General features: G+C 39.4%; 1 protein-coding gene across 11 annotated transcripts in view; it reads left to right on the plus strand.

The window, feature by feature from the left end:
• The window catches only part of ksr1a (kinase suppressor of ras 1a), a 197,307-nt gene that overhangs the window by 132,170 nt on the left and 50,374 nt on the right, over nt 1-14,763 (plus strand). The window lies entirely within an intron of this gene.

A 14,763-nucleotide genomic window follows, 5' to 3' on the forward strand; every position in this document is an offset into this window, starting at 1 on the left:
TTATCTGCTATTTCCCTGTTCCGCATTATCAATTCTCCAGTCACATCCTCCAAGGGTCCCACACTCACTTTAGCCACTCTTTTTATATACTCATAGAAGCTCTTGCAGTTTGTTTTTATATTTCTTGACAATCCACTTTCACAATCAAATTTCTCCCTCTTTATTAGCTTTTTAGTCATCTGCTGCTGGTTCCTAAAAAAAAAAAATTCCCAATCCTCTGGCCTACTATTAGTTTTTGCTGCTTTGTATGCCTTAGTTTTTGATTCAATACTCTCCTTGACCACCTTTTGTTAACCACGGGTGGTTCATCCTTCTCATCGAGTCCTTCTTTTTGATAGTGATTAATTTTTGCTGAGCATTGAGGTATCTGCTTAAATGACTGCCACTGCTCATCAACTGACCTTCCCTTTAGCCTAATGTCCCAGCTTGCTTTAGACAACTCTTTCTTCATACCTCTATTTACCCTTATTTCAGTTGAGGACACTGGTTTGAGATCTGAGTTGCTTATCTATTTGAGATTCTCCCCCCCCACCGCCCCCTAAAAGGCTCCTGGCTGGGTATGGTGAGCTAGTTGGCAAAATTTCTGCCCAAATTGGCGCAGGCCATAGACACTCTGTGGCACCTTCACGCAAAGGGCCAAGGGTGGTGCTGGGAGGTGCAGCAAGAGCAAGCACTTGGTCAAATCAAAGACATGCAGCTCTCATCTGATATCCTGACTTACTATGGCCCATCCCTGCCCTCTACAATAGCTACAGATGCCTCCTCCACTGGCCTAGAGGCAGTTTTATTCCAGAAGTGACTGGATGGATGTTGCCAACCAGTGTATTATGCATCTAGAGGACTGTCAGACACAGATATAGTATGCTGTTATTGAAAATAAAGCTGTTGCAGTCACGTGGCCTTGCGAGAAGTTCTCTGACTATGTTATTGACCTGCAAATCACCTTCAAAATGGATCATAAACCATTGGTCTCGCTGTTAGACTCAAAAGACTTGCGAAGATGCCCCCCCCAGAATTCTGAGATTCCGTTCGCATCTGATACACTGTATCATATGTAAAGAGCATGGTTAAAGGAAACATCAAATGACTGGAGACACGCTATCCAAGGCTAAAGTTCTGCTGAACATGATGTCAACCTGGTCGGTGAGCTCAAGTCGTATTTCTAATTGGTGAGAAATAAACTGCTGGCTACCTCAGGAAAGCTTCAGCAAATACACCAGGAGCCGTTGTGAGTTGAGGATTATATCTGCTTCCTTTGTTACTGTCAACAATGGTGGCCAGGTGGCAATGTCATGAAAATTTGTTTTGAACAGCAAAAACATTTCACCGTGATAGATGATCTGCTAGTATATAATGAGCGGTTGGTCATTCCAGTCTCCCTATGGCTGGAGATTCTCCAACCAACCCGCCAAGGCCAGCTGGGCATTACACAGTGCAGAGCATAGGCCCTGTCTGCAGTGTGGTGGGGAGAATATCAGACAATTGAAGAAATGATCTCAAACTGCCAGCGTGTGCTCTTCTCAAACCTGTCCAGAGGGAGCCCCTTATCCCCATACAGTTCCCTATCAGGCTGTGGGAAAGATTGGGAATGGATTTATTCATGTTTAATAGCAGGTCTTTTCTCAGCATAGTTGATTATTTCACCTGATGGATCGAAGTGAAGCAATACACACGACGACCACAGAGGCTGTTGTTAGGTCTTTGATGGACATGTTAGTGCGCCATGGCATCCTGGACCAGTTGGTGTCCGATAATGGCCCACAATTCGTAAATGAATGCTTCACTCAATTTGGCATCAGTTATGGCTTTCAACGCCTTGCCAGTTACCTGAGGTATCCACAATCTAACGGTGAGGCAGAAAGAGGCATTCACACCATTAAAACCCTTTTGAGGAAAAAAATCCAAGACTTCCCAATGGTGCTTTTAACATTTAGAATCACCCAGCTGCAATGTGGATTGGCTCTATCAGAGCTCCTGATGGGCAGAAAACTTCACACTCAACTCCCAACGCTGCCAAAGAAATTAATCCGAGAGTTGGCAATCAAGAAATACTGGAAGGTTCAGGACTAAGAACAGCCCTACAGACAGAGACAGGATTCTGCCTACAATAAGAAGCTCTGTACTAGAAATCTGCCCCAGTTACACACAGGTGATAAGGCTTGGATCAGAGACCTTGAAAGATAGGGTGTCGTCTGGAGAGATCGTGGTCAACCAAGGTCATACCTGATACACACCCCAGAAGGCATGATCAGGGGGAACAGAAGGAGTTGCCACCTCATCCCTGGAGGCAAACCTCTTACTATACATTTTAAGTGAATCAGGTGGAGACAACCAGCTGCCAGAAATGCCGAATACTAAGATGTCAACTCTGAACCAACAAGGCCTGTGTAAAGTAACTGAGCCCACCACTCCTCCAAATACCACAAGAACAAGACCTAGAAAAAAAATCAAGCCTGTGGACTGTCTGAATTTATAAAGTCAGAGACTTGGGGGTGGGGAGGGGAGGAGAGGAGAAAGGGTAGCATGTAAAGAAAGCTGGTATTGTAAATATATTGGGTAAAGACTTGGGGGGGGGAGGTGTAGTATGAGGGTGTTCAGCATAGCAAGGGTTAATATTGAACTGGCAAACAGGACTGCCCACATTGTCGACAGTCACATGATGACTGGATGTAGAGGAGTCGGGGAGAAGTTGGCATGAAAGTAGCACCTAGATAGGGCTATACCTTGGAGTGATTGAATCTAATAGTGTACTTAAGTTGTTAGTATTAGAGTACAGACCATACTCAACCAGCCCACCTTTGCAAACCCGAAAACAAAACGTCTATTTAGATGTGATTCTGAGATTGGGCAGCATTTGCTGAACATTCATATACGGGCCTAAACAATGAGTGCAGGCTCTTATTGCTAAGAATTTTAGAGCTGCCCTAATATCTCTCTTGTTCAATCAACCAACAAATGCACAGTCAAGCAGGACGTACTGGACAGCAATTTGGAGTGGGAGTATTGTCTAATTTCTCGTTCCAGCAAGTCGGATAACATTGATGTCACTTGCTGCACTCCTTAAGAGTTGCTTGCTGAGACTCCAGACCTGGGACCTACTAGTTTGAGTGACATAATAGTACATTGAACAGGCTTTTTATCCACTGGGCTATCTGCCACTTTGCCTTGTTCCAGCTATTGCTGCTTCTCCACAGCTACATATTGGCAGTTACTGGGCCAAATGGTTTACTGAAAACTAAATTCCATAATGATTCTGCTACATGAATATATATTATTTTTACCTGGAGTTTGGTGCTTTTGGGAAGACATCCAATTAACATCAGGTACGTCACAGCTAGTTGCAGAGTATGCATTCCTTTGCTGTACCTGACTAATATTCCTCAATCCTAGTTTCCGTGGAGCACCTATTACTGCCTCACAGAGACCCTATTTCCCACACTTTCTGGCATCTGAATGTCATTGGCAATTAGTGCTATTTCTCAGCATGTTTGTGTTGTCAAGTTTTTTTTTCACACTCTTCCCCTGCACCACCCCCCCCTCTCTCTCTCTCTCTCTCTCTCTCTCTCTCTCCCCCCCCCCCCCCCCCCCCCCCCCCCCCCACCCACCCACCCACCCACCCATTTCCCAATGAATAGGCCTATGCACAAAGCCATTTCATTTGGACACCTATAGCCAACAGACCTTATTGCAAATAGTTATCCTCCAACAAAGCGGGCACACTCTTGAAATCTTCTAATGTGTAACCTCACCCTGTGTTTCTGACAATGCAAATATAACCTGACTTCCATCAATGTCTACTTTTGGTTAGCTGTAAGAGGTGCACAACAGTGAATAATTAAGGATAAATTATATTTGATTTTTTTTTTCTCCACATTACAGGGATGTGATGCCTCTGCTGCTCAGTGCCTCCCTACAGAATGTAGCTTGGATTGGGAATTAAGCAGAACCTGCATCATCGTCCACTGTTGTGTGAAATGAGTTTGGACAATTTCTACCTAGTTCCTAGTGGGGCTAGATATACAAACACTGTTGTCTATAACTTAGAACTATTGTAACAATGAGAGAAGACTTCCTCAAATGTCCAGAATAAATTCTTATATAAGCACTTTGGAAGTATAGGAAGTAAGTCATTCATGGAGATGGTTAACAAATATGTTTCTGTAGGGTAAATTGGCTGTCTGAATCTAGTTATTTTATCATTTAGGGCCAGTTTATGGAGTTGCAGGACACAGTTTTGTGCTTTTATTTCTCTTTAATGCAATTTCCAAGCAGCTCCATTTCACTGTCAAACAGCAGTTGAAGTCGAGGACTTCCCTGAGCCATTACCACTTCCTGTTTTCTTTTCAACGCTTTGAGCAGTGTTCTAACACTGTAGAAAATGCAGTTGGGAGAAAAATTCAGTTTGTGACATCTCGAGGAGTGCATTAGACAAAGAACAGCTAAAATCTGTTGTGACTGTAATGAATGTTGCATCAAACACTGGCTTAATATTCAAGTAATCATATTAAAGCTAAGCTTGAAGGGATCATGTTGACTAATTTATTTTAAGCTTCTACATATGTATAGCACAGTTGTGAGAGCTAAGAAAGCCTCTTGTTTTCTACTGACTTACTTTCATTTGTCGTGTGTCATGGGGACTGGCTGCAGGTCTCAAAGTCTGTCTGAGCCCCTTAAACCAAGGTCGTCATTCCCATGTAAATATAATCTCTTGATTATTTGCCTTTGTGTAGTTTGCTGTGTACTGTAACTAACCTTAGATCTCAATCACTTAAACTTACAATGTTATGTCAGACACAGAGCTACTTGCTCCAAGTGTAGCATTTACCGTTTGTATGGAGAAGAAACATCAGAATAGTGATCCAGATAAATGTTTATTTAAATCACAACTTTGGAGCACAACTTCAACTGCCTTCAGAAGCCTTTACTATGTCAAAAATTGTTTTTTGTTGTCTTAAAATTTTTAATTGATTAAATTTTTCAAATTAGTTTAGAATTATCCAAAGAATACAATATGGGGAAGATTAAGACCAGAGCCAGTGTCTCATAGGATTTAGATGAAAGAACAGCTGTTTTCTTTGAATTACATTTCTAGAAATATTTGAATGCTAAACAACTATACTGGATACCATCTATTGACTACTGTGCACAAGTCTTAGTTTATGCAACAGTTGCATTGTATATGCATGAAAATTGTTTAGATGGACTTCCTAAGCTTTTGGTGCTACACTTGAGGCCACTACATCTTCGTCAAACTAATAATTATTTGTTCAATCATCCAGAATTGATGTGCTCTGTATATGAAGTATACAGTGAATTTTGTTGTTGAATAAGTTGCCATAAAATACAAGGGAGTGATACACTAATATGAACTTTGATTCATTTAAACAAATTAGCAATCTGAAACCATCTTGGCTGTTATTAATCCATCAGTTGATTTTTGGTTTCTTTTGAATGCTTTTTCTCTGATGTGTGCTTGTTACTGGATACTGTTGGAAATCTGCCTTGGTGTTACATAATTGTGGCACTAACTACAAGCAGCATTAACTGGTTACTGGTACAGTGCAACCATCGTCCGTCTTGTATGTGTTTGTATTTTAGATTGAAGTAAACAAACCAGTTTCTGTATTTTAATTTCCTTAGGAAATTGTAAAATAAACAGATGCTTTGTAACATGTCCATGTATGTGCTTCCATTGACCAATTGTTGTGGCACAGCGGATGGTAAATACTGAGCTGCTCAAATCCCAAAGGGAAACTTGAAATAGCTGCCACAATTATTTTTGCAATTTGTATTTTTATTTCGAGATGTGTGCCTTGGATTCAGGAGTAATTAGTCCACCAAGTCTTAGAGGTTTTTTACAAAACTAAATTAGACATTTGTTGTTAAATGATTTTAAGCACATACATAGATCTATAAATTTACTGCAATAACCCCTAAATCCCCTAATTAATCCAGTTCCCAGTTACACCTCCGTTAGGGCAACAGTAAAACAAGACAGACTTCAAACCCAGGCAAAGCACGCAATGCCCTGGACAGTGATATTTAAAATGAATTCTCTTAGCATTGGTTCCTGGAGGCAGTAGCTTGGTACATAGAGGCTGGAGGCTTTTCACACTTGTTGGATCTTAGAATGTCGTCTTCTTACACATAACCTCATCTTCTTTATCCAGGTTTCTCTCTTTTTAATGTAAATCCCAATGCCCCAATATGTCTTTGCAACTTTACTTTTTCCATAATATAATTTTTTCATAACACACGTATCAGTAATCTTTGGGAAAAATAAACACACTGTTTCGCGTAGCCTCTGTTGGCTAGGTATAACACCTTAGCATCTCTTTGAAAGTCACGACTCTGGTTTATCTAAAAATGCAAATATTCTTCACAGCTCACATTCTTAAACTTCAGCCATGTTTATGTATTTAGCGTTTCAAACCTAGTTTCCCTCCTGCTACATCAAAGCACCCACACCAGCTGTCTGTAATTCAGTTAAAATCTCACACACAAACTAATCCAAACCCCATTATTAACCTACCTTTACAATAAGTTACAATAATATTATGAAAATTATATTTTTATGACAAATACTTGAAGCAGGAAAGTAATTAAAATAAAAGGATGCATTCTATTTGGATACTTATGTCCTTACATAGGATTTCATTGAATATATGACACAGAAACAGGCCATTCAGCCCAACCATCTATGCTGGCATTTATGTTCTACTCAAGCCTCCTCCTGGCTTTTCTCATCGAAATTGATCATTGTAACCCTCTATTTCCTTCTCCCTCATATGGTTGTCTAGCTTCCCCTTAGATTCTATCCCATTCGCTTCAAACCATTCTCTGAATAAGGAGGTTTCTTCTGAACTCCCTATTGGATTTCATGGTGACTATTATATTGATGGCCAGTAGTTATCTCAGAAGAGGAAGCATTCTCTCTGCATCCACCCTATCTAAACCTTTCTTAATTTTCAATACCTCTATTAGGTCACCCTGCAGCCTTCATTTTTCAGGAGAAAAGAGACCCAGGTTAGTCCCAGCTTGTCAATCATTTCCTGATATGTATACCCACGATTTTTGGTATCACCTTGTAAATCTTCTTTGCACCCTCTGCAGTGCTTCTCAACTTTTAGTGATTGGAATATTTGCACTTAATGCCCCACCGGGACTTGCTTCTTACAAAAAATAAGTGACCTCCCTATTCTTCCTACCAAAATTTACTATCTCACATTTATATGTATTGAGCTTTGTTTGCCAATTATTTGCCCATTCTGCACGTGTATCCATGTCCTCCTCAGTATTTACTATCTCTTTCTCCCATGCACCTAAATTTTGTATAATTCGCAAGTGTAGAAATTGTTTTTGATTCCAAAGCCTAAATTGTTCATGTAAATGGCAAACAGCAGAGGTCCCAGTACTGATCCTTGTTGAACACTAGTTCCCCACTTCTGCCACTTTGAACAACTATATTCCTATTCTCTGCTATCTGTCTTGAAGCCAGGTAACCTAATCCATTCTGTTACAGGTCCCCTGTCTCCACATTCTCTAATCTTATCCATTAGTGTATTATGGGGCACCTTATCAAAGGCCTTTTGAAAATCCAGATAAATTACAACTGCTGCATTATCATTGTCTGCTCTCTGTTGCCTCTTCAAAAAAAATTAATTTCCGATTTGTCAAGCAAGATTTTCCCTTTTGAAATCCAAGCTGATGCTTAAATATTGTTTTTGTTTCTCAATGTTCTTCTTTGCTTTAGTAGGGATTCCATTATTTTTCTTACTACCCATGGTAAGTTGACTGGTCTATTATTCCCTCGGCATGTTTTGTCCCCTTCTTAAATATAGGAATTGCATTATTTGTCCTTCAGCCTTCTGATGCTACACCTTTTTCTAATTAATTATTAAAATGATGTAGTAATGTCACTACTATCTCTTCCCTTGATTCTTTTAAAATATGTGTATTGCAATCCATCTGAGTTTATCCTCTGAGTTTAGTTGGGTTATTCAGTGCATCCCAATTTTATTTTAAATGCATTACCTCATTTCTCATTTCACCAATTTCTTGTCTGTCAGTTCAATTTCCCTGATAAATACCAAAGTGAAAATTATTTAATATTTCTATCATCTATTTTACCCATGGTATTATCCTGTCTACCCCTTAATGGTCCCATTCCCATAACAGCCTTTCTTTTTTTAATTGATGTGCCTGTAAAATAATTTACTATTTTCTTTTATGTTCCTTGATAATTTAGTTTCATAGTTCCTATTTGCCTTCCCAACTGTGTTTTTATTTCTCAATTTCTTTGTATTCTCTCTTATCCACACTTCTCTGCCATTTATGTACTTATTGTATAACTCTTTCTTAGCCTTCAATTTGATTATATTTTTATTCACCCATGGAGCCTCACTGATGTTATTTGTCCTTTCTTCTTAGCGGAATATAATTTTCCTGAACTCTGAACACCATTTTAAATGTCTTCCATTGTTGTTTGCCAATATAGTTGCCCATTTTATTTTCCTAAATTCTATTCTCAATCTCTTAAAATCAACTTTCCTCCGGTCTATTAAACTGGTTTTCATCCCACAAATGTCCTTTCTAGCACCATTTTAAAGCATAATATATTATGGTTGCTATTGACTAGAAGTTTCCCCACCTTTACTTCTCTTACCTCTGCTGGTTCACTCTCCATTGCTAAATTAAATAGTGAATCTTCCCTTGTTGGGCTTTTTACATAGTGGAATGGATTAGAAAGGAATCCTGTGAGCATTGTAGGAAGACCATTCCCTTTTACTACTTCTGTCCAGTTAATATCAGGGTAGTTGAAATCCCCCATGATTATTATTCTATGTTTTTTACTCAATTCTCTAGTTTGTCTGCATACTAGTTCCCCTACCTACCATTCATTATTAGGTGGTTTGTAAACTGTACCTATTAATGTGATTGATCCTTTATTATTTTTTATCTTTATCCATATGGATTCTATTTTGTTGCTGATTGCTACATCCCTTTGTTTCTACTGCCTATGTAATCCCTAATAGCTGCAGATATTCCACCTTCCCTCTTTTCCCTCTATCTTTATAAATATGTTGTCCCATGCAATGTTTAATTCTCAGTCTTGATTTTTCTGGAGCCATGTCTCAGTTGTCCCTACTTTGTTTGGTTTCTCCCAATGCTTGATTGTCTCCAGGCCCCCTGTTTTATTGTGGACACTTGGGTGCATTGCTGTACAGGCACTTTAATTCATTTTTAATAGGATTTCCTTACACTTCATGTTTAACCATCTTTTTATACTCCTTTCCTATAACTCCATTTATTTCCTTAGCTTCAATGTCCTCCCTTAATTTTTCATTCCTATGCTTTTTCCCTATTTTATTTACATTTAAATTGCTTATGTTTCTTGTAGATCCCTCTCCCTACCTTATCAGTTTAAAGCCTTTATCGCCTCCCTGATTACCCTTTCTGCTAGAACACTTGTCCCACTGGTGTCAATGGAGCCTCCTTCCTATACCAGAACTAGTGTCAATGTTATTATCCTTGAGGTTCTGCTTTTTATTTTAGAGCCTAGCTCCTGATACTCTTTCAGCAGGACGTCCTCCCTTTTACTGCCTATGTCATTTGTTCCAACATGGACCTCGACAACTGGATTTATCCCCTGTCTTCCCAAGTTCTTCTCCAGTTGCTGTGCGATACCTTGCCACTGAGTAGGCAACACGGTCTTTGGGATTGTCATTCTTGGCTGCAGGGGACATCGTCTATCCCCCTAATTATAGAGTCCCCCATTACTTCCATATTTCTATTTTGCACTTCTCCACCTGAGCCCTCCCACTCTGGACATCCTTCTGAGTCATGGTGCCCTGGTCTGTACTGTGACAGTCCTCCTCCATGTAGTCGTTTTCCTTGTCTTCACAGGTAGCAAGTATATCATACCTGTTTGTCCAAGACCAGAGTTTGTGGGACCTCCTTCCTTACTTACCCCACCTAAATCCCTGCTACCTGGCACACATTCACACCCTCCCTTTCATGAATGTGTGTTTTCCTCTGGGGTGTGACTGTATTCTGGATTAAACTATTCAAAAATCTCTCTCTCTCTCTCTCTCTCTCACACACACACACACACACACACACACACACACACACACACACACACACACACACACACACACACACACACACACACACACACACACACACACACACACACACACACACACACTCTCCCCCCCACCAATCCCTTGTCTGTTGGAGTCTCACTAAACTGTGCTCTGGTTCAATAACACTGAGCCAGAGAAATTCAAGATGGAGACATCTCCTGCAAATGTGCTTGCTCAAGACAGCCTCGCTGTCCCCAAACTCCTACGTTCCACAGTCCAAACACAATACCTGCTCTACAGTATCTTAGACTAGCCTTATTTTATTTATTTAAAGTCTTTTATTCAATGATTATTTATAGTTATATTAAGTTAAGCCATAAATTTAATATATACTTATACTTTCTGGTCCTAGTTTAGAGAAAAACCCTTAAAACGCACCAAGCAATCACACACCTACTTACTTAATTAATTTCTCTGGACTTCAGCTCTTAGGTCTTGCTGTCTCCTGATCTCTCTTGGACCACTCCTTGTCTTTGTAAAAGACCAGGACCCTCTCCCTCATTGTGCTGAATTCCCTCCCTCATCAAATTGCTCAAGTTAAATAAGCATTCTATCAAGCTGGATTTCACGCTACTTACGTCATACATAAGCAAAAAATACTGACAAAAATGCCAAAGACTTGATTTGGCTATTGCTGACCAGGCATTCAGTTCGAACTAGCCGTGGATAACTGTGCAGTTGCCAGCTTGTTTACCACTGACTCTAAGACTGTGAATGAAGCTACTAGCCAAGGTTAAAGTTAAATACTGATGGCATTACTTATTACTGAGAGCTGAACGTACTCACTATTTAACTGATGTGCGAAGTATTTTTGCTGTTATTTTTCAACACGTGGTAGCTCTTGCTAGAAGACTTCATGTGGGAAATATGCAGGATTTGTTTGCTGACTGATTCTGGATCAGGTTCTGTTCCCACTGTGAATACTTAGGATGACCCTAAACTTAAAGGAATTGAACTTCATTTTATATTTGCACATTTTAGGTGTACTATAAGATGGATGTATCTCAACATTGAAAAGTGTTAAACATTTTTAATAAGTGAATTTTGTACATGTGAAGGCAAGGGAAAGCCAGTTTATTAACTTTTTTTCTCTGAGTACCTCCAAATCAGATATAGCAATAAAAAAAACTCTACTCTTTTTTGCATGCACTAACCGAGCTACGGAACTGCATCATTGCTGCCACCAGCGTGATGTTTTCGTTTCCTACTCTGGTTACCTGGGTGCAGCTGCTAGGTTAAAACTGTTTGAATGTATTTCAACTGGGGAAAGTAAAGACCCAGGTTTCAGCGGTGAAACATCATCTTGCTCTTCTTTCTAAGCCATTGCTGTTAGTGTCCTGAGATCAAAGAAACACATTGCATCATAGAATATTGTAATATTGTTGACTTAAAAATTGCAGGGTTATAAAACCAAGATCTGGAGGCCATTAAGTGATTTTCTTTTCAAGGACCATAAATACAGAGCTTCTGACAGAGCAGTAGCTGAGCTGGAGACACTTAATGTGTCGGCAACCTGTGAGAGTTGTAAATCTCCAAGAGCTGACTTCCAAATTAGTTTCAAAACTTTCATGGAGGAATGGCTCGATGGCTAAGGTTTGTGTATGCCACCACTGCTGTTTTCATTTTTGTTATAGTGAGGCAAAATTTTTTCATGCAGTTTATCAAAATGTCCTTTGGTTTACCATATTTAATAACTGGTGTATGATATGATTTAAAATCCCTCCATGACCTTGCCCCTCCCTATCTCTATCTCCTCCAACCACACAACTCTCTGAGATATTTGTGCTGCTCTAATTCTGGCCCCTTGTGCATTTCCAATTGTAACTGCTCCAACGTTGGTGACCATGTCTTCCAATTGCCTTGGCCCCAAACTCTGGAATTCCCTCCCTATACTTCTCAGCCTCTCTTTCCTCTTTGCAAGGCTTTTGGTATTCTGACCTAAAAGCTCCTTATCTGGCCCACTGTTATACTTAGTTTTATAATGCTCCTGTGAAGCACCTGCATGTTTTGTTACATTAAAGGCGCTTTGTAAATATAAATGGTTGTTGAGATGTGTATGGCCACCCATATGGTAGGCAGAAGGCTAAGACCATTTTTACTTTGAATTTTGATATTCACCATAAAGATGGCATGGATTCTGGACAGATTTGAAGACAAGCTTCCTCTAGTCAGCAATTGGAAACAGTGCACAATTCTAAATGAGGCAAACACTAAAGGTTAGACCAAGAATCATTCGGCTCCCTAGAACAGTACACATAGCAAGGCTTTGAGATGAGGGTTCATGTGATCTATAAATTTCTACCTTTTAAGATAAAACGTATATTGTGATCATCATCACTGTTCATATTTTCTGTTAGTTTCTTTCCCTTGTTATTTAAGTTCTGCTTTTCTTTGTGCTGAGTGGAGTGAAGATCTTTGTGCTGGAGAATGGAGCTTCTGCATTTCAGATATTCATTGTCTGCATCAGGCATCCCCAGATCACGTGGGGCACAACTAGATGCAGTGAAGCTCCTTCTTCTCTGCCTCAACAATGTGCCTCAGCCCCAAACAATTTTGTGACTCACCAAGCTCTTATGGTTATTCTCTATTTTCTTTATACTTTCATTATTGAACAATCTCACTGCCTAAACCTTTTCTTCGTGAATTTGTTTCCCAACATATTCAATAAAAAATAATTCTTCATAATCTTGTTTTGTGCATCAGCTAACTGACTCACCTTTTGCTCTTTTGTAACATTTGGAGTGTGACATTTTTGCTGCATAATGCCATTTTCAAAATCTAAGAGTGTAGTGTGAGAGGGAGTTTGGAGTATCAGATGGGGAATGAAAGAAAGTCTTTTGCTGTTTTTTCTTTTACAGAGATTAGAGAAGATCAGCCTGGGGTTTGGGGCCTGAGCCCCCGTCTATCACTGGCCTTCTATCCAGCTTCACCTGCTCCACCCCATTAAACAGTATAAATTTCATTACATTTCTACTTCTCTTTAGCTCTGAAGATGGATCATACAGACTGGAAATATTAACTCTGACTCTCTCACTACAGATGCTGTCAGACCTGCTGAGTTTTTCTGCAGCATTTTCTGTTTCCTCAGCATCCGCAGTATATTGCTTTTATCTTAATGGAAGTTTTAAACTTGTAACTATCACTTTCATTCTTTGCTTATTATCTACTTTTATCTACAAACTGAAATAGCAAACATTACTAAGAATATTCAACTTTTGCCCTAAAAAAGTCAGTGATCTGCAGAACAGAAACTAATAGAGAGCTGAGAGGGATAATTATTCTGTAGTCTTACTGAGGGGTGATCAGATGGCAAAAACTTGAATGAAACTTAAGCAATTTTCGACAGACTTGAGACCCTGGGGAATGTTATTCCCATGTTAATTTTTGGTTTTGTTGTTGGTAGTGGAATAGTACCCTGTGTTACCCATGAAATTGTTTCATTACATCCACATTGCAAGCTTAACTAATACAATGTGACCAATTTTCTCGTACCATGATAATCCACATGATTATAAGACAAAAAGACAGAATATAATGTTGAATCTTATATAAATGAAATTAAAACCCACCAGCCTTCAACTTTACTGGTGGCTTGTAATCAGATTGCTGATCTTAGTTGCATGTCACCAACAAAGATTAGTTCAGCCAAATGATTTGTTTCTGTGCTGTATATTCAATGGAAATAGCACCTGAAAATACACAAAATGGCCTTAAAGTTGGAATTCCCACAGCATATCTTCAGTTCTCCAGTACAGTACACACTGTTAATTTATGCATCCTTTTGGCCAAAAATAAAACAAAGACAAACAACAATTCATTAAGCTTTTGAAATCTATAGATACCCACACAGATGTGTACAATTTCAAGGAATTTGGTTCTAAAAGTTAAAAGATAGATCTTTTTGTAACAGGTAATCCCTTATATATTAAATGATAAAGTTCTAATCCTATACTTTTCTGCCCAAATTGCATTGTAAGAATGACATGTTGCATAAATGAGTACTGACAAAGGCAAAGTAAAAACTACAAAAATATTTTTAAAATCATTAACAAAATGTGTATGAACCTGTATGTAAAATGACTTCATAAAATGTAAATATGCATTCTTGAGAACCCAATACCAAAGATTATTATTTTAAAGTGTAGAATTCCGCTTCAGAAATAGTGGACGTGCCTTCCTTTGCCCAAAAGACCGCTCTAGCAACTTGCTTCTAAGCCGTACGACTGCATAACAACCAGAAACGTGCTACGCAGGGGACAAGCGGGTCGCGTATCAAGATTTTAACCGAGATGTGTGCACACGCACACAACAAACAGGCCACACGTGGCAAAGGAAAATTAAAGTGAACATTGCACTCCAATGTTAGCAGACTTAGTTCATGACTAAGACCACCAGCCGTGGCTAGTCTGGTTCCCTCACATAGCTCTTGAGTGATCAGTGAAACATTGTCAGGAATGGGAAACCAGGCTTTATGTGGGTTCTTTCACTCTTATCTATCTTGGGGCAATGATCTAGCATCAGCTAACTCAGCAGACACCCAGGGGCTGGGCCCGAGATCCTACATACTTTCTCAATAACACACAAGACGGTACACAGCCCTGGAGAACCCAGGATA

The sequence above is a fragment of the Carcharodon carcharias genome, chromosome 10, assembly GCF_017639515.1.
Source record: "Carcharodon carcharias isolate sCarCar2 chromosome 10, sCarCar2.pri, whole genome shotgun sequence".
NCBI classification, from domain to species: Eukaryota; Metazoa; Chordata; class Chondrichthyes; order Lamniformes; family Lamnidae; genus Carcharodon; species Carcharodon carcharias.